General features: G+C 43.2%; 1 protein-coding gene and 1 pseudogene across 2 annotated transcripts in view; one reads left to right on the forward strand and one right to left on the reverse strand.

The window, feature by feature from the left end:
* The window catches only part of LOC126938912 (leucine-rich repeat-containing protein 37A3-like), a 110,268-nt gene extending 99,563 nt beyond the window's left edge, over positions 1 to 10,705 (forward strand). Inside the window, exon 15 of the mRNA XM_050763653.1 lies at positions 10,174 to 10,705. The gene's annotated coding sequence lies outside the window, so the exon portion shown is untranslated. The remainder of the gene's footprint in view (positions 1 to 10,173) is intronic.
* Positions 1 to 13,796, reverse strand: part of LOC126938914 (leucine-rich repeat-containing protein 37A3-like) — a 37,897-nt pseudogene extending 24,101 nt beyond the window's left edge. The window contains exons 1-5 of the transcript XR_007720227.1: positions 11,792 to 13,796; positions 9,980 to 10,051; positions 7,115 to 7,186; positions 3,961 to 4,032; positions 3,230 to 3,310 (exon numbers count right to left, since the gene is read on the reverse strand). The product of XR_007720227.1 is annotated as a leucine-rich repeat-containing protein 37A3-like (transcript). The remainder of the gene's footprint in view (positions 1 to 3,229; positions 3,311 to 3,960; positions 4,033 to 7,114; positions 7,187 to 9,979; positions 10,052 to 11,791) is intronic.
* Between the last annotated feature and the right edge of the window lie 6,881 nt (positions 13,797 to 20,677).

Consider the following 20,677-nt stretch of genomic DNA (forward strand, 5'->3'; position numbering starts at 1 on the left):
TAAAGTATAGCCTTTCTACACTGCAAAGTCATCCAGTTTCTAAAATTATTGTTAGAACCAATGAAGTGACTAAGAGAATTTTAAAAAATAAGCCATCAGTCTGGACCTGTGTATGGGAATGAAGGAGAAGCACTTTAAAGTCAGGGAAAAAATATAAACTTACTTAACATTTAGGATTATCAACCATTGCTGCTTTTCCATAAACCATTTCATTCATCATTTCATCTGTAAGAGGTAAGATTACTGCCCCCATTTAGAGGGGGACTTTGATAGTTAGCTGCCTGGTCCTTCTTGCTTGGATGCCCTGCAAATAAATGTCCTCCTTTCCCCAATGCAAAACCTCGATATGGGTGTTTGGCTTTACTGCGCTTGGGCCAGCAGAACCCAGTTAAGTCCACTAATAAGCTCTTGGTTTGTCTTTGAGATGGATTTCAGATTCAAAATGGACTGACCCTATCACACTGCTAACTTGGCCAGTCAGTATTTGTCAATAACATAGAGGCTTTATTCAAGAGATGCACTGGGTTGTGAACTATTGGAACCCAGGGGTGATTTCAGGATTTTGTGGGGCCTGAACCTTATCTAGTAAAAACATTTTTAAAAAAGTATGAATACAAAAATTTCCAGGGGCCCTCCCAGGACCTTGGAAGGGCCTATGCAAGTGAGAAGCCCTGAAGCTTAGGCTCTATTCAATTCATCATCCAGCAACCACAGCTGGGGCCTCTTTTTTTGTTCGTTTTTTACAAACTTACATAATGCCGGGAAATATATTGTTTCAACTTACAAACACCACAAAATGGTGTCATACTGGTCATAAAATTACTGGCACCTTCCGTTGGCAACTTGCCTTTGGAAAGAAATGCAATGGGCCTATAGGTCACATGTGCCAAATATGACTCTGCAGTGTAGCTTTGTTTACCGGAAAGATTTGACCCAAACAAAGGAGCCCAGCCCCTAACACACTTGGTGTGTTGAGACCCTTGTGCCAATCTCTGAAAGTAACTGTGACTTAGTTTGAAGGGTTCAGCTCTATTCTGTTTATATGAAATGAGTATTAATTTCCAGTATCAGCTGGCTCTGATTTTTTCATCACCATGAAGCAAATGCCCTTTTCTGTTAAGATGAACACAGAAACTCGAGATAAGCAAGTTAGTGTCTCCTCAAGTCTTTCTTACCCACCACCCATTCCTGCTTTGTCCTCTCCTGGTCACCCTGCTGTACAGATCCCCACATGACTCTCGTATGTTTCCCATCAGCAGCCGCTTCCTCCTTGAGGAATGAAAGTCCCTTGGGGATAAAGTCCTCATCTTGGTGTGTCTTTGAGATGGATTTTTTACCCCTGGCACTTAGTAGAGTACCTGGCACAAATGGACATGGCACTCAGTGAATGTTTTTGAGTGAATTCATTACTTTTTATCAACTGTGATTCCAGCATTTTCCCGGCATTTCCTACATAATTGTAGTGAAGCTGGCTAGATGATGATGATGACGATGATGATGATGATGATTTGAGACAGAGTCTCACTCTGTCGCCCCGGCTGCAGTGCAATAGTGCGATCTCGGCTCACTGCAACCTCCGTCTCCTGGTTTCAAGTGATTCTCCTGCCTCAGCCTCCTGAGTAACTAGAATTACAGGTACCTGCCACCATGCACAGCTAATTTTTGTATTTTTAGTAGAGACAGGATTTCACCATGTTGGTCAGGCTGGTCTTGAATCCCTGACCTCAGGTGATCCACCCACCTCAGCCTTCCAAAGTGCTGGAATTACAGGCATGAGCCACCGCTCCTGGCCACCAGATTCTTATGAGGGACTCCCAGTGTTATAAAGTGCTTAGTAAAGGTGGTGAGTTTAAGACGTTTGTATTGATGCTCCCTAAATCTGTTGGTGGAGGGACCTAATGAGCCTGTTCTCTGGTGTGAGGGCAAAAGAAAAACAGACCCTCAGTGTCCTTTTCCTAAGTTGGGCATCAGCAAATTAATGAGGACAGAGAGGAGCACCTGCAGAAACTGCTGCTCTAGTTCAGACACATCCTGAATGCCTCCCTCTACCTCAAAATGAACTGTGTGAAACTAGATTTCTGAACCACAAGAGAGGTGGAAAGTCTTTTCTAAAGTCAGATGTCGAGGAGAATCTTCACCTTGAGTCTAAAGTCCCCTTCAGGCCATTGAATATACCCACTCCGATTTGCTGGGTATGTTCTACAGAGAAATCACAGAATTTTTGCACTTATAGTGGAAGAGTAGTCAGGAAAGTTTATGGAATTCAGATACAGTGATGTATTTTCTTTACAAATTTTTTTTTTGCATGATAGCTTAACGTAAACATGATCTTGGCCAGGCATGGTGGCTCACACCTGTAACCCCAGCACTTTGGGAGGCTGAGGTGGGCGGATCACCTGAGGTCACAGGAGTTCGAGACCAGCCTGGTGGGGAGGTTGGAGTGCAGTGGCACAATCTCGGCTCACTGCAACTTCCACCTCCCAGGTCCAAGTCATTCTTGTGCCTCAGCCTCCCGATAGCTGGGATCACAGGCACCTGCCACCAAGACCTGCTAATTTTTGTATTTTTAGTAGAGATGGGGTTTTACCATGTTGGCCAGGCTGGTTTCAAACTCCTGACCTCAAGTGATCCTCCCACCTCGGCCTCCCAAGGTACTGGGATTACAGGTGTGAGCTGCCACGCCCGGCCCTACACTTTGGATCTAACGTTGATTCCTGCTCATATGCAGAGTTTCTAACTGCTTAAATGTCTGCAACATTTAGCTGCAAGGAAGGAAGCTTACACAAAGTCCTCCAGGGAGCAAAAAACTGCACCACCACGTCCAGCTAATTTTTTTGTATTTTTAGTAGGGATGGGGATTCACTATGTTGGCCAGGCTGGTGTTGAATTCCTGACCTCAGGTGATCTGCCTGCCTCGGCTCCCAGAGTTCTGGGATTACAGGCCTGAGCCACCCCACCCAGCAACATGGCTAATTTGAGAGTCACTTCTTTGATGCCTTTTCTTGACCATGCCATAGGTCAGAACTAGGAGAAGCAGAGCAGGTCATATATAAGCTATGTACGTCTCTTGGCCTCTTTGTACCTTAATTTCCCCATTTGAGAAAAATGAATGGATCTTAAGACATACTTTTCAAAGTTCATAATAGGCTTATACCCAGCTAACCAATAATTGTATGAGTTTTTATGCATAAATAGTTGTTTACATGTATTTATCTTTTATTTCACTTACAACTTGTGTAAAAACTGCATTCCGTGCCAGGCCTGAAATGTTCCAAAGCTCAGTTCTGTGAGTAAATTGCAACCAAGATTTCTACAAAAAAAGACACAAGCCAAAGAAAAAAAAATTATTTCAGAACATTTATCATTTGCCATGATTCTAATTTATATAGGATGGAACATAACCTCAATCCTTCCTGTATGCACTAAGGAAATCTCACTGTGGAAGATACTGGCTTATGATTTATACTTCAACATTGCACATGTGGTGTATTAGCTACAAAACAGTGAACACTCAGTAAACACCTATGTGAAGTGTGAAGTGATCTTTATTTCTCTAGAACAGGATTTCACAACTTCAGTGCCATCGACATTTTGGACTCTATAACTTTGCCATGGGGGTTTGTTTTATACCTTGGAGGATGTTGAGCAGCATCTCTGGCCTTTGCCCACCAGATGCCAGGAGCACACCCACAGTTTTGTCAACCAAAACTGTCTCTGGACATTACCAAATGCCACCTGAGTACAAAATCACACCAGCTGAGAACCACTGCTCTCTGATGATTCACTAAGATCTGTGTAATAATTCTCACAAGAATCCTTGCTAGAGACAAAAAGGATTTGCTCTATAATTTTAGTAGCTTTCTACTGGTAAAACTTTAATCATATTTCAAAATGAATAGCAAAGAGGTTTATAATTTTTATAAAAATTCCAAATTTAATAAAGTCATATGTGTAACTTACGTAAACTGCAAAAATGGTAGTGGTTCAAATGTACGTCTTTCAATAGACTGTATTTTATTGCAGGATAAATCTCTAGAAAAAGCAAAAGGAAAATATCGCCTTGGTTAGTTATTAAATGTCGATTAGTATGAATAATAGCAATAGTGCAGAATAATATTGAATACACATTTTTCATCTCAACTCTAAAGGTTTGGGCTTGGATTTGAACTTTCCAGAGCCCCTAACCCTGCCCATACCTCTCCTAGAGTCTCACATTCATGGTTTTAATAAATAAAATATACAACTTAACAAACTTTGGAATGAATTTTTCCTGAGAGCAGTAGACTTGATTAGATGCCCTTTAGTAGTCTCATCAAATCCTAGATTATGAGCTCAAAGTTTTTATCTCTATATATAATTTCTAATATTAGAAAAAATAGTCGGGCCGGGTGCGGTGGCTCATGCCTGTAATCCCAGCACTTTGGGAGGCCGAGGTGGGAGGATCCTGAGGTCAGGAGATCAAGACCAACCTGGCTAACAACGGTGAAACCCCGTCTCTACTAAAAGATACAAAAAATTAGCCGAGCGTGATGGCAGGCGCCTATAGTTCCAGCTGCTGAGGAGGCTGAGGCAGGAGAATGGCGTGAACCCAGGAGGCGGAGCTTGCAGTGAGCCGAGATTGCACAGCTGCACTCCAGCCTGGGTGACAGAGCAAAGACTCTGTCTCAAAAAAAAAAAAAAAAAAATTCCTTTCACATCATTTGAAAGAAAGTTACCCCTTTACCTAATATATAACTTTGAACTAATTCAAATCATATTCATAGAATCAATTTCTATCATATTAATAGAAATTCATCTTTGGTTTTATATTGTTTTAATATTTCATGAAAGCAATTTCTTCAGTTACACAGTGATGGGGCTTCTCCCTCCCTCTTTACCTGGATGGTGTAACGCTGTCTGGCTGATGTCTCCATCTCTAGTCTCTCCCTTCCTAAACTATCCTGCACACAGTCATCAGATAAACTCTCCAGAAGTGGTTTGCAAAGACCAGCATCTCCTGGGAAATTATTGAAGATGCAAATTCTTGGTTCCACTCTAGACCAACTGAATCAGTAACCACGAAGGCGGATCCGGAACTGAGTTCTAACGCGCCCTCTCAGTGATTGTGATGCAGATCTATCTACAGCACTGCTGCGGTAACACAGTTCCCCATGATGGCTCCTCAGCAGGGCATTCAAAGCCCTAGAAGATCTGGCTCCAATTTCCTACTCTCCCTCCTTGTACTCTACAGGTACTCATGGCATTCCTCGAACACTTTCCTGCGCTTTGCCCTTCTCCCATTTTCCTTTTGCAAGTTTAGAATATATTCCCCAAGATGTCTGTCCGATGTTACACGATGGCCCTTCAAAGTCCTATTCAAATGGCATTGTTCTAGTAACATCTTCCTGGGTCCAAATTGAAGGCATTTTCTCCTCTTCTGTGCTCCAGAAATAATTTATCCCTCCTATGCTGCAGAAACAATGTATCCCTCCTAGTGCCCATATCCATTTCTTCCTTTTAATGTAGTTATTTTTTATCCCATTTCTTCTGAGCATAAACTCCTTGCAAGCATGGACTAGGTCTTCTCATCCGCATTGCCCACCATATTTAAAACTGACACGTGAAAATAAAGCAAACTCAAATATTTGTAAAATAAATGAATAGCTGGGGGAGTGAGTAGAAGGAAAATGACTGTTTTAAAGGAAATGTAGTTTTATTACTTCATGGCCTCTGTAGCACTTTGGCATCCACTTGAGGGTCTTTACACCCACTTTCCTTAAGCCTTCTACATTTGAAAGAATCTGTTTGCAAAAGAGCATCGCTGATGAGCTTAATAAGGATTAATGACATACACACCTCTATGGACAAAGGATAAGAATCAAGCTTGCTTTTTTTTTTTTTTTTTTTTTTTTTGAGACGGAGTCTTGCTGTGTCTCCCAGGCTGGAGTGCAGTGGCCTGATCTCGGCTCACTGCAAGCTCCGTCTCCTGGGTTCACGCCATTCTCCCGCCTCAGCCTCCCAAGTAGCTGGGACTACAGGCGCCCGCCACCACGCCCTGCTAGTTTTTTGTATTTTTAGTAGAGACGGGGTTTCACCATGTTAGCCAGGATAGTCTCGATCTCCTGACCTCGTGATCCACCCGCCTCGGCCTCCCAAAGTGCTGGGATTACAGGCTTGAGCCACCGCGCCCGGCCAAGAATCAAGCTTTCATAGCAATGAACATAGTATCTTCTTGTCTCTAAACAGACAGAAATACTATGCGGGTATCCCTTTCTTGGTAACAGGGCTGAGGAGATAGTTATTTTGTAATTAGTGAAAAGTCAGGGGCATTTCTGGTATGCTTCTGAGTGTAAACATTTCTAGCTCTACCACTTAACCATCATTTTAAACATCTGTTTTCATATAACAATTCCTGAAATGAAACCCTTAATACCAGTCTATTCTCTTGGTAGCTCAATATTCTTGATAATATTATTTACATAATTCAGCTGATTTTTAATATTTAAATGTTAATTCCAATTAAATTACCAAAAAACTGGATTAATGATGTTCAAATGAATGTAGGTGGTCTATATTTTCTTCTCCTTTAGGCAACAATCTGAAGTTAACTTTAATTCCTTTCGTCCTACTAAACCAACTTTTTCAAATTTCTTTTTTGTGAAGGTCAGACAGTAAATATTTTAGACTTTTTGGGCCACATGTGATCTCTGTCACATATTTCTCTTTGTTTCTTTTCTTTTTCTTTCACAGTCCTTTAAAAATGCAGAAAGCATTCTTAACTTAATGGACTATTTAAAAATAGACCATAGATTAGATTTGATTTATTGGTTGTAGACTGAATAGAAGATGATGGTGTGTGAACACTTATAAAACAAGGTTCATATGAGTGTCAGTCACTGCTCAGATCTTATTACTATGTGAAATTTTTTTCTGTCTGTATTGTGTCTTGATAATTTAAAAACTGAAAATGCATAGGATGTAGCTAATGCTAGAGATGGGCTAAGACCCTACACAAACTTACAGAATTGCAGAATTTTGTTGCTGGAAGAAATATTAGAGATTATCTAATTTGAACCCCTTATTCATTTTACAGATAATACGACTAAAAACTCATAAATGTGATTAACTAACTTACAAATACTGGAGGGATAGCAGGCCTTCAAATGAATCTTTATGTAATTCAGTCAAATAATTTTCATTGAGAATTCTGGAAAATGAAAAAGTTATTTCTAGATTAAAATGCAAAGTACAACTATTTGCCGCACAGGACTATGTCCTGCATGTGGGGGAAAGCTGGGTCATGGTCATTTTAAGACGGTGGTATCTGCTCTGCTTTCATTCAAACCTTTTCTTACATTTTCCTTTTTGTGTCCATCTCTCTCCACCACCACCACCACCACCACCACCACACACACACACACACACAAGCACACCTCTACCCACTCTTTTCACCAAACTGTATATTTCATGCCTCCTCTCTAGATCACAAAATCCCTTTCAGAATCCACCTGTGGGTGGCACCAAGATCAGCAGAACCTCCATTTCCTCCTCTTTCTCTAAACCTTAGTATGAAAGCCCCACATGGAACCATGTCAGGGCTGCAAGTGAAGCCATTCAACCTTTTTCCCCCATTAAAAAAAAAAATATGAGAACTACAATGTGCATAAAGTGCACAGGACATCAATGTTCTTTATATTTAATTTAATTTAATTTAATTTAATTTAATTTCTGAGACAGGGTCTCACTCTGTTCCCAGACTGGTCTCAAACTCCTGGCTCAAGTGATCCTCCTGTCTCTGCCTCCCAAAGTGTTGCGATTGCAGACATGAGCCACCTCACCTGGCCAAATATTCAGTTTAATAATTAAAAAGCAGATACCCATGTAAACATTGTTACAAAAGATCATTGCTAGCATTCCAGAACCCCAGCATGCCCCTTCCCATCATATCCCTCTCTCTAACCCTAATAGGTAACCACTATCCTGACCTTCGTAATAATTTTCTTGTTTTTAAAATGTAGTTCTGGCCTGGCGTGGTGGCTCACGCCTGTAATCCCAGCACTCTGGAAAGCCAAGACAGGTGAATCACCTGAGGTCATGAGTTTGAGACCAGCCTGGCCAACATGGTGAAACCCTGTCTCTGCTAAAAATATAAAAATTAGCTGGGCATGATGGCGGGCACCTGTAATTCCAGCTACCCGGGAAGCTGAGGCAGGAGAATCGCCTGAACCTGGGAGGAGGAGGTTGCAGTGAGCCAAGATCGCGCCATTGCACTCCATCCTGGGCAACAAGAACAAAATTCCATCGAAAAAATAAAGCAATTCTCCTGCCTCAGCTTCCCAAGTAGATGGGATTACAGGCACCCACCACCACACCTGGTTAAGTTTTGTATTTTTAGTAGAGACGGGGTTTCGCCCTATTGGCCAGGCTGGTCTCAAACTCCTGACCTCAGGTGATCCGCCCACCTTGGCCTCCCAAGGTGCTGGGATTACAGGCGTGAGTCACTGTGCCTAGCACGTGTTTTATTTTTAATTTAGAACTCATGCATGACTTGTCTATATACGTTGAACTGATGATATGACACACAAACTGTTGTGAAAAATGCCAGTTACTTCGAATGTAAGCATTTTTTCCAAAATCATTTATGTGTCTAAACCAATTCTTTCTATAAATCAGTAAGAAAATTATAAAACGATTCAAAAGGAGAATGAACAAAGGCCAGAAAACTCAGAGAAGAAACACAAATGTTCAATAAACATATAAAGACATTTAATTAAATTCATGAGTAATCAGAAAAATTCAAATTTAGATGGACTCCCTTTTATTCATGCATAACATCAACAAAAAGTTGGAGAATACCCAGTGGTGAAAGGTGTGGGGATATGAATGCTGTCATCTTCTGCTGACAATAGAGTAAGTTGGGACAACATTTTTAAGGGCAATTAAAATTTTATATCTACATAGTCTTCACCCCAACAATTCCATTTCTAGATATCTATTCTACAGGAATACTTGCCCATGTTCACAAAGAAGCATGTACAGGGATTTCATTGCAGCAATGTATGTAACAAGAAAACTAAGCATAATCTAAACATTCATCAATGGGGGAATAATTAAATAAACTATGATGCATCCAGACTATGAATGATGCAGGGGTTTAAATGAATGGGGTGACCCTCTGAGTACTGGGAAGGAAACAAATCTAAGGCATGTCATGAAGTGAAAGAATCAAGGTGCAAGATGTTACCATTTATGTAAAGAAAAAATTTTTAAAACCACACAGCAAATCTATTTTGCTTTATGTAAATATGTATGTAGGCAAATGGGAAAAAGTCTGGAAGCATGTACACTAAATGCAGAGTAGCATTACCTCAGGGATGAGGGAGTAGGGCACAAGGGGGGTTATTGTTATACCTGTTACTACATTTTTATACATTAAAAATAGAATCATGGGCTGGGGGTGGTGGCTCATGCCTGCAATATGAGCACTTTAAGAGGCCAAGGTGGGAGGATCACTTGAGTCCACGAGTTCAAGACCGGCCTAAGCAACATAGGAAGACCCTGTCTCTACAAAATATACAGAATTAGGTGGGCGTGGTGGCATGCACCTGTGGTCCCAGCTACTTTGGAGGCTGAGGTGGGAGGATTGCTTGTGCCTGGGAAGTGAAGGCTGCAGTGAGATGTGATTGTGCCACTGCACTCCAGCCTGGGGGACAAATTAAGACCCCGTCTCTGAAAAAAAAAAAAAAAAAAAAAAAAGTCAAGAAGGAATATAACTGTGTATTATTTGTATGATAAAAAATAAATTTAAATTACCTCTTATTTTAAAGAGAGCCTACCAAATTTAATTTTTAAATAACCATAGGATTGCCATCAACAGAGGTTGATTTGGGGTGTGGAGGAGAAATATCTTTTCTCAGCGGTACCAACCACAAAATTCTGGACCAAGAAGGCTCTTACAGTGCAGTTAGTTTTTTGTCATATTTGGAGAGAATATACTCACAGTTTCTCGGTCCAAATGTATGCTTTCCATACATTTCCATCAATGTACGAAATATAGTTTCCTTGGAAATTTCTGTGAAGAAACACAGTTTATATCCTTGAATAGGTAGGAAAAGAATGAACAGGATAAGAAATGGCAACCTTGTTGGGGATATTCAGAAACAGAAAATAACACCTGCTTTCTCATTTCCACAGCTATCAGCTTCCCAGTTTACAAAATTAATCAAGAAATAATGCGGGGCCACTTGCACAAATGAGGCATCTGCTGGAAGCTTAACTTCCTGTCCATCCCATCTCTTGGACAGATGATGCCAGTTAATTACTTTGAATGTAAGTATTTTATCCAAAAGCACTTATGTGTCTAAACAGATTCCTACAAATCAACACAAAAATGGTAAATAATTCAACAGAAAAATGGGCAAAAGCTTACCATTATGAACAAATAAGAAGAAGGAAACCCTATGCCAGGTAGCAACAAAGCTTTGGTCCGGTGCCCTCTGTTGAAACATCCTAGGCTTTTTATTTCCACTCCTATTACAACTGACCTGATTTGGCCCCTTCACATTTTACTCACAGATTTTGCTAGACCTTTCTATTTTGTCTCCCTGAATTAAGCTGTTCCTTTTGGACACATTACATATGGATTCTAAAATAATCCTTTGCATGTCTACACTTGAACATAAAGCAAAAAACAAAATAAAATAAAATAATCCTCCTGTTTTAATCATTTCATCTCTTGCTTGGAAACTTTCAATGGCTTTCCATATCTCACTGTGTAACTTTCAAAATCCTATAGCTGATAGTCAAGGTTTTACATAATCATATCTGCATTGCTCCCTCACCTAATTCTTTGCAGCCATATTGGTCTACTAAATTCCAAGCATACCAGTAGCCATGCCTTTGCCTAGACTGTACTCCCATTTTTTTCTATTTAACAAATTATAGTTACTCTTTAAGACCCAAGTAAAATTTTAGCTTATCCATGTAGCTTTCCCTGATCTTTACACCTCAAGGATCACAGATTCTGGCAAATTCTAGCACCAATAGTCTGCATTATCTTTTAGTACTTAATTATATATACCTCCCTTTTTATGCCTATTCTCTTTCGTCCATCCTATCATTTTCATGTTTTGGAGACAGTACATGTGCTACGTATAGCACATGTACTATATGTGCTACAACAAGTGCTACATATAGAAAGCCAGGGACAAAGATGAGTTGTGGACATAACTAAAGTACTGAGTAATCATGTTAACAGCCAACACTCCTATATATGCTAGGCACTGATGAAGTGTTTCATATATTCACTCACCTAAATTTCACAACAATCCTATGAAATGGGAACTAGCATAACCCCCAGTTGAAATGTGAGGAAATTGAGTCACAGAGTGGAATAACTTGCTCTGGGTCACCAACCTAATAAACAGACCTGGGTTCAACCCCAGGCAGCCTGGCTCCGGAATCAACTCTTAACCACTTAGAGCCTCATCACTGAGATCGGGAGGGGGACAGGCTGCTGTAAAGAGGGTGAAGCAAAAATGGGAGGAGAGCAGTGGTTAAGCAATGATGTGATGGGGCTAAATAAAAATGGATAAGAAAACGAGTAAAAGGCTAGAGTAAAAGTAAAAGACTGGAGAAGGGGCCTAACATTAAAGGAGAATGAGGAGAAGGAAGAGCTGACAAGCAAAGGTGAAAGCAGAAAGTCAGTTGTCAGGATGGCTTGGGGAGATAAAGAAAGCCCAGGAAGGCCTCCAGGAAAAGGCTGCCAAGTCAAGCAGGAGACAGAGGACAATTGGGGAAAGGTGATTCTTACAAGATGGTGAAGGTGCCATTGTAGGTGTTGGGCTCTGGCACAGGCACTTGGCGGAGCCTCTGCTTTGGGCTGAGATCAATACACGACAGCGTCCCATCTCCGCAGGTACAGAGTTCACATATGTTGGTGCTTGTGGAGGCCTTCTGTTCCTCTGGTGCAGTTAAAGCCTTATTTTGGGTGTAACTTACAGACTGTACCAATGAATTTTGAGTAGGTTCTAGTTCAGTACGTGGACCTGTACTTCAGTCAGTTTTCGATGCAGAGTCTGAACCTGGTCTGGACGAGGAGCTGTAGTCGTCTCCAGGGCTGTAGAATGTCCAGTCTCTGTAGTGGGCTCTGGAGTTACAGCAAGCCCTGGGTCTGGAGGCTGAGTTGAGGTCTCCTCTGTGGTTGGAGATGGTTTAACCTCTGTAGTAGGTTCTGTAGTTATGGTAAGCTCCAGGGCTAGAGTTTGAACTGTGACTTGAGTCAGGTGTGAATGCTGAGCCTGACCCTTGTCTGAAGGTGGAAGTGTCACCTCAGGGTGTTCTGGAGGAGGAGCTGTAGTCGTCAGGGCTGTTGAGGGTTCAACCTCTGTCGTGGATTCTGGAGTGCTGGTAAACCCTAGGTCCAAAGGTTGAACTGTGGCTTCAGTCAGGTGTGAATGCTGAGTCTGAACCTGGTCTGGATGTAGAAGTGTCACCTTAGGATGCTTTGGAGGAACTAGAGTCTTCTTCAGGGGTGTAGAATGTCCAACCTCTGTAGTGGGTTCTGGAGTGATAGTAAGTCCCAGGTCCAAAGGTTGAACTGTGGCTTGAGTCAGGTTTGAATGCTCTGGAGGTTGAGCTACAACTACATTAGGGAGCTCTGGAGTCTGAGCTGGGGCCTCCTGCTGGGTTAGAGAAGACTCACCCTCCTCAGCGGTCTGTGGATGCTCAGCTGCAGCCTCCTGCTGGGTTGGAGAGGGGTTCTCACTATTAACAGGTTCCGGAGATTGAACTGAAGTCTGTTGAATTGCTGAAGGTCCAGCCTCTTCCAGTGACTCTGGAGGCAGAGGTGGGCCCCCGTGCTGGATGGCGAGAGGTTCTGCATCATTACCTGGCCCTGAGAGCTGAGCTGTAGCCTCCTGGGGGACTGGAGAAGTTCCCACCTCTGCACTAGGCTCTGTTGCTATGGTGAGCTGCACATCTGGAGGCTTAACAGAGATGTTGGGCAAAACTGAGTGCTGAGTTTGATGGTGACCTGGAGGTGAAACTGTGACTTCATGATGTTCTGAGGGCTGAGCTGGGGTCTCCTGCAGGGCTGGAGAAGACTCCACCTCCCCAGAAGACTCAGAAGGCTGAGCTGGCTGCTCCCGCTCACTGGGGGAAAGTTCATGCTCCATAGGAGGACCTGCAAGCTCAGTTGGGGGCTCCTGTTGGGTTGCAGAAGGTTCCGCCTCCTCTGGAAACTGAATCGGGGCCTCCTGCTGGGCTTGGGAAGATTCTGTCTCCTTGGTAGGCTCTGAAGTTATGGTAACCTCCACATCTGCAGGTTTAACTGTAATGTTGGGCAAGTTATAATGAGCTTGATCCTCACCTCCAGGTTGAACTGTCACCTCACGATTCGGTAGAGTTAGACTCTCCATAGAGGATGCTGGAGGCAGAGCTGGGGCCTCCTGCTGGGTGGAAGAAGGTTCTTCCTCCTCAGGGAGCTGTGGAAACTGCCCTGGGGCTTCTTGCTGGAGTGAAGAGGATTGGATGTGTTCAAGCGTCTCTGGATTTTGAGTTTCAGGTTCTAGATGGAATTGAGAAAGTCCAACTCGCTCAGGGGGCCCTGGAGGCTCATCTGAGTTCACCCGGAGTTCTGGAGGCAGTCGATTCCCAGGGTGGGGCTGACATCTGCGAGGAAGCAGAGGGCCCCAGGTAATCAAAGTCCCCCGGGTCTGCCGGGGGAGTGGGCGCATGGGGAGATTCCCATGGGAGATGGGAGGCGCCAGAAGACCGGGGCTCAGGCGGCCCCAGGGGGTTAGAGGTCAGCTGGAGTGGGTCCTTGACCCACTCCAGAGGCTCAGCCTCCTTGACTAGTAGACACAATAGTTGCCGTATGAGGAGGAGCCATGGGCCCCAGAAACGCAGCCGGGACATGATACAGGCTGGAGCTCCGCACTGAGCGGGAGTCATTCTGGCAGCCCTGAGAGGCTCGTGCCCCTTATAAGCGTGAGCCCCGCCCTGTCTTTATGACACCTTTATTTATGCCACCTTTATTATACTCAGGTCCAGATCTGCTCCATGTCACCAGGGCAAGCTTATGTCACAATCCCACCCAAGCACCCGTTCCCACCCCACCCAGCCGGAACACCCCACCCCTCCCCTTCCCTTAGTGAGGAAGGATTTGGGCGGCAGACCCAGGTGGTCCCACGACTCCAGCGGCCTGCAGGAGTAGGGTGGGGTGGGATGGGATGGGGTGGGGTGGGGTGGGGGCGCGGCAGAGCTTCCCAAGGAAGTCACAGGACCTCGCCTCACGATATTCACAAGTGCTAGTCCAGTTCTGGCAGCCTGAACTCTTCCTCCTCCAAGGTGAAATCCGAGCATACTCTTCCTTCCAGGGAGAGCAACTGAGCTGCAAAATGGGCGCCAGTTAGGGTGGCAGGCACGACGCACATTACAGTCATTTATTCCAAAATGTTGCTGTTTTCGCTAAACTTTCGGTATCTTTTGTTGCATGTTTTGCATGTTTGATAATGAATTCACCACCCTACTAGGTAGGGGCTGCCAGGGAACAAGCGAGGACTCCACATTTTCTGTAGGAGGGGTGTTGGGGGTGGGCAATTCAGTCTGGGAGAGAAGGCTTTAATCCGAGTGAAGAGCCCTTTGCACTAGCCTGGGAGGAGGCTGAACTGTCATCCTGCCTTGACTCAACACAGCCATTACCCTAGAAGTTACAGCGCCACCCTTCAGAGATCTACCCTGTGTGCACACATGGAGAAGAGGCTTAGGCTGTTGAAGTCAGCATGTTAAATAATGTCCTGAACTGCGACTGTAATTAGAACACAGCTGACTTCCCCCATAGCTATTCTTACCTATTTTATTACTGTCTGGCACAATTATCAGCATGTAAACTCCAAGAAGGTGCTTCATCTTATTCCAGTGCCTAGCAGAGGCACAGGGTGCATAGTGATGGTTTTAAAATGGAAGGGGGGCCATGCACAGTGGCTCACACCCATAATCCCAGAACTCTGGGAGGCCGAGGTGAGTGGATCACTGAGGTCAGAAGTTCGAGACCAGCCTGACCAACATGGTGAAACTCTGTCTCTACTAAAAATACAAAATTAGCCAGGTGTGGTGGTGCATACCTGTAATTCCAGCTACTCGGGAGGCTGAAGCAGGAGAATTGCTTGAACCTGGGAGGCAGAGGTTGCAGTGAGCCTAGATTGCAACATTGCACTTCAGCCTGGGCAACAGGAGAGAAACTCCGTCTCAAAAAAATAAACTAAAATTGAAGAGATTCCAAGATTTGCCTCATTTAGGGATGGATCTATTGTTATAATCAGATTCCTGAAATCAGTGCTGACTTCCTCTCACATTTCACAGGAAGCTAGACTTCTTAAAGCTTGAAGTTTCCTTGGAGGGTTTTATTTAAATCGAATTAAAATGATTATTTTACAGGTAAAAACTTCAAAACACTTTGCAACTTTGGGGTGAAAGTTAAATAAAGCACTGTAGCCCCAAGTTGAGTTCCCACTGAAATGATACTTTTGCTCCTTAAAAAAAAAAAAAAAAAAATCTACATATAGTAAATAGTGACTGTTTTGAGATTTAGAAACTTATTCCCTATTTAAGAGCTTTCATATGCAGTCATGCGTTACTTGCCATGTGAGGAGCTGGAGAAATGTGTCATTGGGTGATTTCACCATTGTGCTAACATCATGGCGTATACTTATACAAACCTAGGTGGTGTAACCTACAGCACACCTAGGCTGTATGGTATGGCCTACGACTCCTAGGCTACAAACCTGTACTGTATGTTAACTGTACTGAATACTAAAGGCAACTGTAACACAATGGCATGTATTTGTGTATGTAAACCTGGAAAAGGTATAGTTAAAATACTGTATAAAAGATAAAAATTGGGCCCAGGTGCAGTGGCTTATGCCTGTAATCCCAGCACTTTGGGATGCCTAGGTGGGTGGATCACCTGAGGTCAGGAGTTTGAGACCAGCCTGGCCAACATGGCAAAAAACAGTCTCTACTAAAAATACAAAAATTAGCTGAGTGTGGTGGTGCGTGCCTATAATCCCAACTCAGGAGGCTGAGGTAGGAGAATCACTTGAACCTGGGAGGTGGAGATTGCAGTGAGCTGAGATCGCACCACTGCACTCACTCCAGCTTGAGCAACAGAGTGACTCCATCTCAAAAAAAAAAAAAAAAAAAGAAGAAGAAGATAAAAATGGTATACCTGTATAGGAATAGCTCCATTATACTCTTATGGAACCACCATCATATATGTGGTCTATTGTTGACTGAAACTTCATTTTGCAGCACAGGATTGTAAATGATTGACAGAAATATCTTCAGCAAAATATTCCACCCAAGGTACATGGGAGATATTGAGATCCAAGTAATAAGCCATATTTGAAAGGCATTATCGTTTTCGAAAGCTGTAGCACAATCATTCTTGAGGCCACTTACATTCTCCCCACATCTCTGGGATCCTGTTTGAAGGGAGTTCTAAAAAGGCCTGTGTTCAAGCAGCCCAGCATCCCTTACTCCTGGGGCCAGGGGAGACTAACCCCTCTCCTGTGTCCACAGCTGTAGTAACACAGTCCTCAGTTCTGTCTCCAAACTCCAAATAAGGAGTCAGAGCCAAGGGTCAAAACTTTAGGAAAAGCCCCAGAAATACCCTGCACTCAAAAAGCAGTTTCGGAGTTTCACATTTTCCTGAGAATGAAGGAAATTATCCTCCAAATTCTGCTGCTTATTTTGAATTATGATTACACTGGCTATGTTATCTGACCCTTGAGTTGTTTTTCTTTTCTTTTCTCGAGTCTTCCTCTGTCGCCCAGGCTGGAGTGCAGTGGCATGATCTCGGTTCACTGCCACGTCCACCTCCCAGGTTCAAGCAATTTTCCTGCCTCAGCTTCCCAAGTAGCTGGGATTACAGGTGCCCGCCACCACACCCAGTTAATTTTTGTATTTTTAGTAGAGATGCAGTTTCACCATGTTGGCCAGGCTGGTCTTGAACTCCTGACCTCATGATCTGCCCGCCTCAGCCTCCCAAAGTGCTGGGATTACAGGCATGAGCCACCATGCCTGGCCTGTTTGTTTATTGAGATGGAGTTTCACTCTTGTTGCCCAGGCTGGAGTGCAATGGCGTGATCTCGGCTCACTGCAACCTCCGCCCCCAGGTTCAAGCAATTCTCCTGCCTCAGCCTCCTGAGTAGCTGGGATGTATGCACCACCATTTCTCCATGTTGGTCAGGCTGGTCTTGAACTCCCAACCTCACGTGATCCGCCTGCCTCAGCCTCCCAAAGCACTGGCATTACAGGTGTGAGCCTCAGCGCCCAGCCCTGTTACTCTTGAGTTTTTATCTCCACATACTTGAATTAAACCATGTAGTTCTTCTTCCCATCTGACATCTACAATCTCTTCACTGGGTCTGTACTCCACAGCTATTTTACCACTTTCTGAAATAAAGTTAGCAAGGATCAATTCAGAATCTTTTTCATTCTAAAACTTCCTGCATATGATGGTAGCAGCCCATAATGAGACATTCTTTTGTTTTCTAAAAGCAGAAAGCAAGATGTGATGATTAAATGAAATAATGGCCAGATCTTGGTTCACATTCCACACAACAAGGAACCGCAACTCTAGGGAATATGGCTGATTCCCAGGCTGCAGCAGGAAACGGTTATGAGATAAGTCTGGATCCTTGTTGTACCAGAAATTTAAAAAGTGCGCGAAGTATGGATTGGGGCATGTCAAATGGACACAAGAGCTAGCTCAAAGGGGCATTGCCTGGCCAGATCTTGAACAATATTTTTTGGTAACAGCTTTATTGAGATATAATTCATGTATCATACAATTAATTCTACTAAAGTATACAATTCAATGGTTTTTTAGTATATTTGCAGAGTTGTGCAACTACCACCTCACTCAATTTTAGAATATGTTCACCAATCTAAAACAAAACCCCATTTAGTAGTTACTGCCCACCCCGCTCCTCCCAATCCCTGGCAACCACTAATCTACTTTCTGTCTCTATGGATTTGCCTATTCTGGACATTTCATATACATGGAGTTACATAAAACATGGCATTTTGTATCTGGCTTCTGGGACCCAAACACACCCTTCCCCTTCCTTCAAGTCTGAGATGCAATAAATGTCTCTACTTGCAGGACAAGTTTGAGTTGGGTTTCTGTCACTTGCAGCCAGAAGAGACCTGCCAGCTACAGTCGGCATCGGTCAACCATCTGTGAAACGGTGACCTGACAACCTGTCCCCTCCCTGTGAAGGCCACAACATCCCAACACCACTAGTCACCAAGGAAGTCTGGGAGAAATGTCTACCAACTGTATCGAAAAAGGGGCAAGGGAGAAAACATTTTGTTACTGACAACCCACTCTTCCCTCTGAAACAGGGCGGCAGGATCTGACAGAAAGAAAGTACAAGGGGCTTCTAAGCGGCAGTGCTGCCCCGTGCCCTCCGGACTTCTCTTCCCAGCAGGGCAGCAGCACGTGGCACCCTGGGATAGGAGGCCTGCAGGGGCCGGGGGGAGGCTGAACATCCTGGGGGCACCACTTTAGGAGGAACCATTTATGGCCAAAACTCTACAGGGGCTTCGGGGACCTGAATGAATTCGTCTCTGTAGAGCGAGTCCTGGGCAGGAGGAGAGGTTTCCACAGCTCAAGACCACATGCTGGAAATGTGGTCTCTGCAGCTTAAAATCTGAGAGAAGATGTTGTCTGCAGCATTCAAAGGGGGACCAGAGGGACCCTCCGCCCCCGGCCCCCCAGCTGTGACAAACATGAGCCCTGGGTAGATTCCTATCCATTCAAAGAACTGGAAAGCCCAAGCTGGGGCCCATGAGTCAAGTCTGGATGTGCAGCTCAGGGCAAGAGGACAGATGGATGCCACAGGCCGTCTGTCTATATATTTGCAAGTTATAAATTGAACTAACAGGGAGCTAAATAAAGTATGTTCTAGCCTCATCTCCTGACAAATATTCCTTTAAAAGGATAAAATTTTTAAATGTGTATGAAGCTATGATTTGTAGATGACAGAAAGCTAGCAAAATGTCAAAGATCATAAAATTTCTTTGCTTTTTTTTTTTTTTTTTTTTTTTGAGACGGAATCTCGCTCTGTTGCCCCGGCTGGAGTGCAGTGATGTGATCTCAGTTCACTGCAGCCTCTGCCTCCCAGGTTCAAGCAATTCTTAATATTGAAATGAGTAATAAAATAAAGATAGGTATAATTTATAAATTACTGAAACTATTCCATGAAATGTATTTTTCTTATCTTCCTTTCAGCAAAATCAATTATGTTATTATTGTCAAGATTTAAAAATACATGTAAGGATTAAAACAACCATGTTCAAAGTACAAATACCTTAATATTTTAATCAAAAATATGTTTATGTAAAAAATTTAATTTTGTCAGAAATATTTTCTCAAACAATATTCTTTTCAAATATTGAAAAGTATCTATTGCTGGGCGCAGTGGCTCACGCCTGTAATCCCAGCACTTTGGGAGGCCAAAGCAGGCAGATCACGAGGTCAGGAGTTCGAGACCCGCCTGGCCAATGTGGTGAAACCCCATCTCTACTAAAAATACAAAAACAAAATTAGTCAGGCATGGTGGTGTGCCTGTAGTCTCAGCTACTTGGGAGGCTGAGGCAGAAGAATCGCTTGAACCCAGGAGGTGGAGGTTGCAGTGAGCCGAGATTGTGCCACTGCACTCCAGCCTGTGTGACAGAGCGAGACTCCATCTCAAAAAAAAAAGAAAAAGAAAAAAAGAAAAAAAAGAAAAAGAAAAGTATTTATTACACAAAAATGCAACATACAAATTAGAGTTAATCAAATTTGGGCTGGGCACGGTGGCTCATGCCTATAATCCCAGCACTTTGGGAGGCCGAGGCAGGTGAATCACGAGGTCAGGAGATCAAGACATCCTGGCTAACACGGTGAAGCTCCATCTCTACTAAAAAATACAAAAAATTAGCCGGGCGTGGTGGTGGGCACCTCTAGTCCCAGTAACTCAGGAGGCTGAGGCAGGAGAATGGCATGAACCTAGGAGGCAGAGCTTGCAGTGAGCCGAGATCGTGCCACTACACTCCAGCCTGGGCAAAAGAGCGAGACTCTGTCTCACAAAAAAAAAAAAAAAAAAAAAAAAAAAAAATTAATCAAATTTGTATATCAAAATGATTGAAATAAATCCATTGTATTTCGATTTTTGAAAACATTTTATGAAATTAAAATTCATAATTCTAGCATTCAATGACCACCTCATTGCCAATGCAAAGAATAAGCATCACGGTTTGTCTGAGGGCTAGACATAGATACCAATTGAAGAGTAATGTGTAATGTGATTTATTTAATCCTTTCCTCGTTTGCCCAGAGAAGGCTCACTGGTGGCACCTGCAGCTGAGACGTTTTCCCCAAGATAACTTTGCCACAAAATATCTCGCTTTATTATTATTTTCAAATCACTCTAGTATACCCACTTTGGAAACAAAAGAGATTATTCTGTTTATAGCACTGTGTTTTTAGTAGCAGGATTTCCATTTACAAAATACAGTAATTGTCCAAGGCTGAAAATATCAAATCCTAGAAAATGTAGCATTCCTACGCGTGATACTAACATCATTCTCAAACAGTTGTTGGCCAAAGATTCATTTGATGAATCTGATTTTTCCAGAATAGACTATT

The sequence above is a fragment of the Macaca thibetana genome, chromosome 16 (assembly GCF_024542745.1).
Source record: "Macaca thibetana thibetana isolate TM-01 chromosome 16, ASM2454274v1, whole genome shotgun sequence".
In the NCBI taxonomy this organism is placed as follows: Eukaryota; Metazoa; Chordata; class Mammalia; order Primates; family Cercopithecidae; genus Macaca; species Macaca thibetana.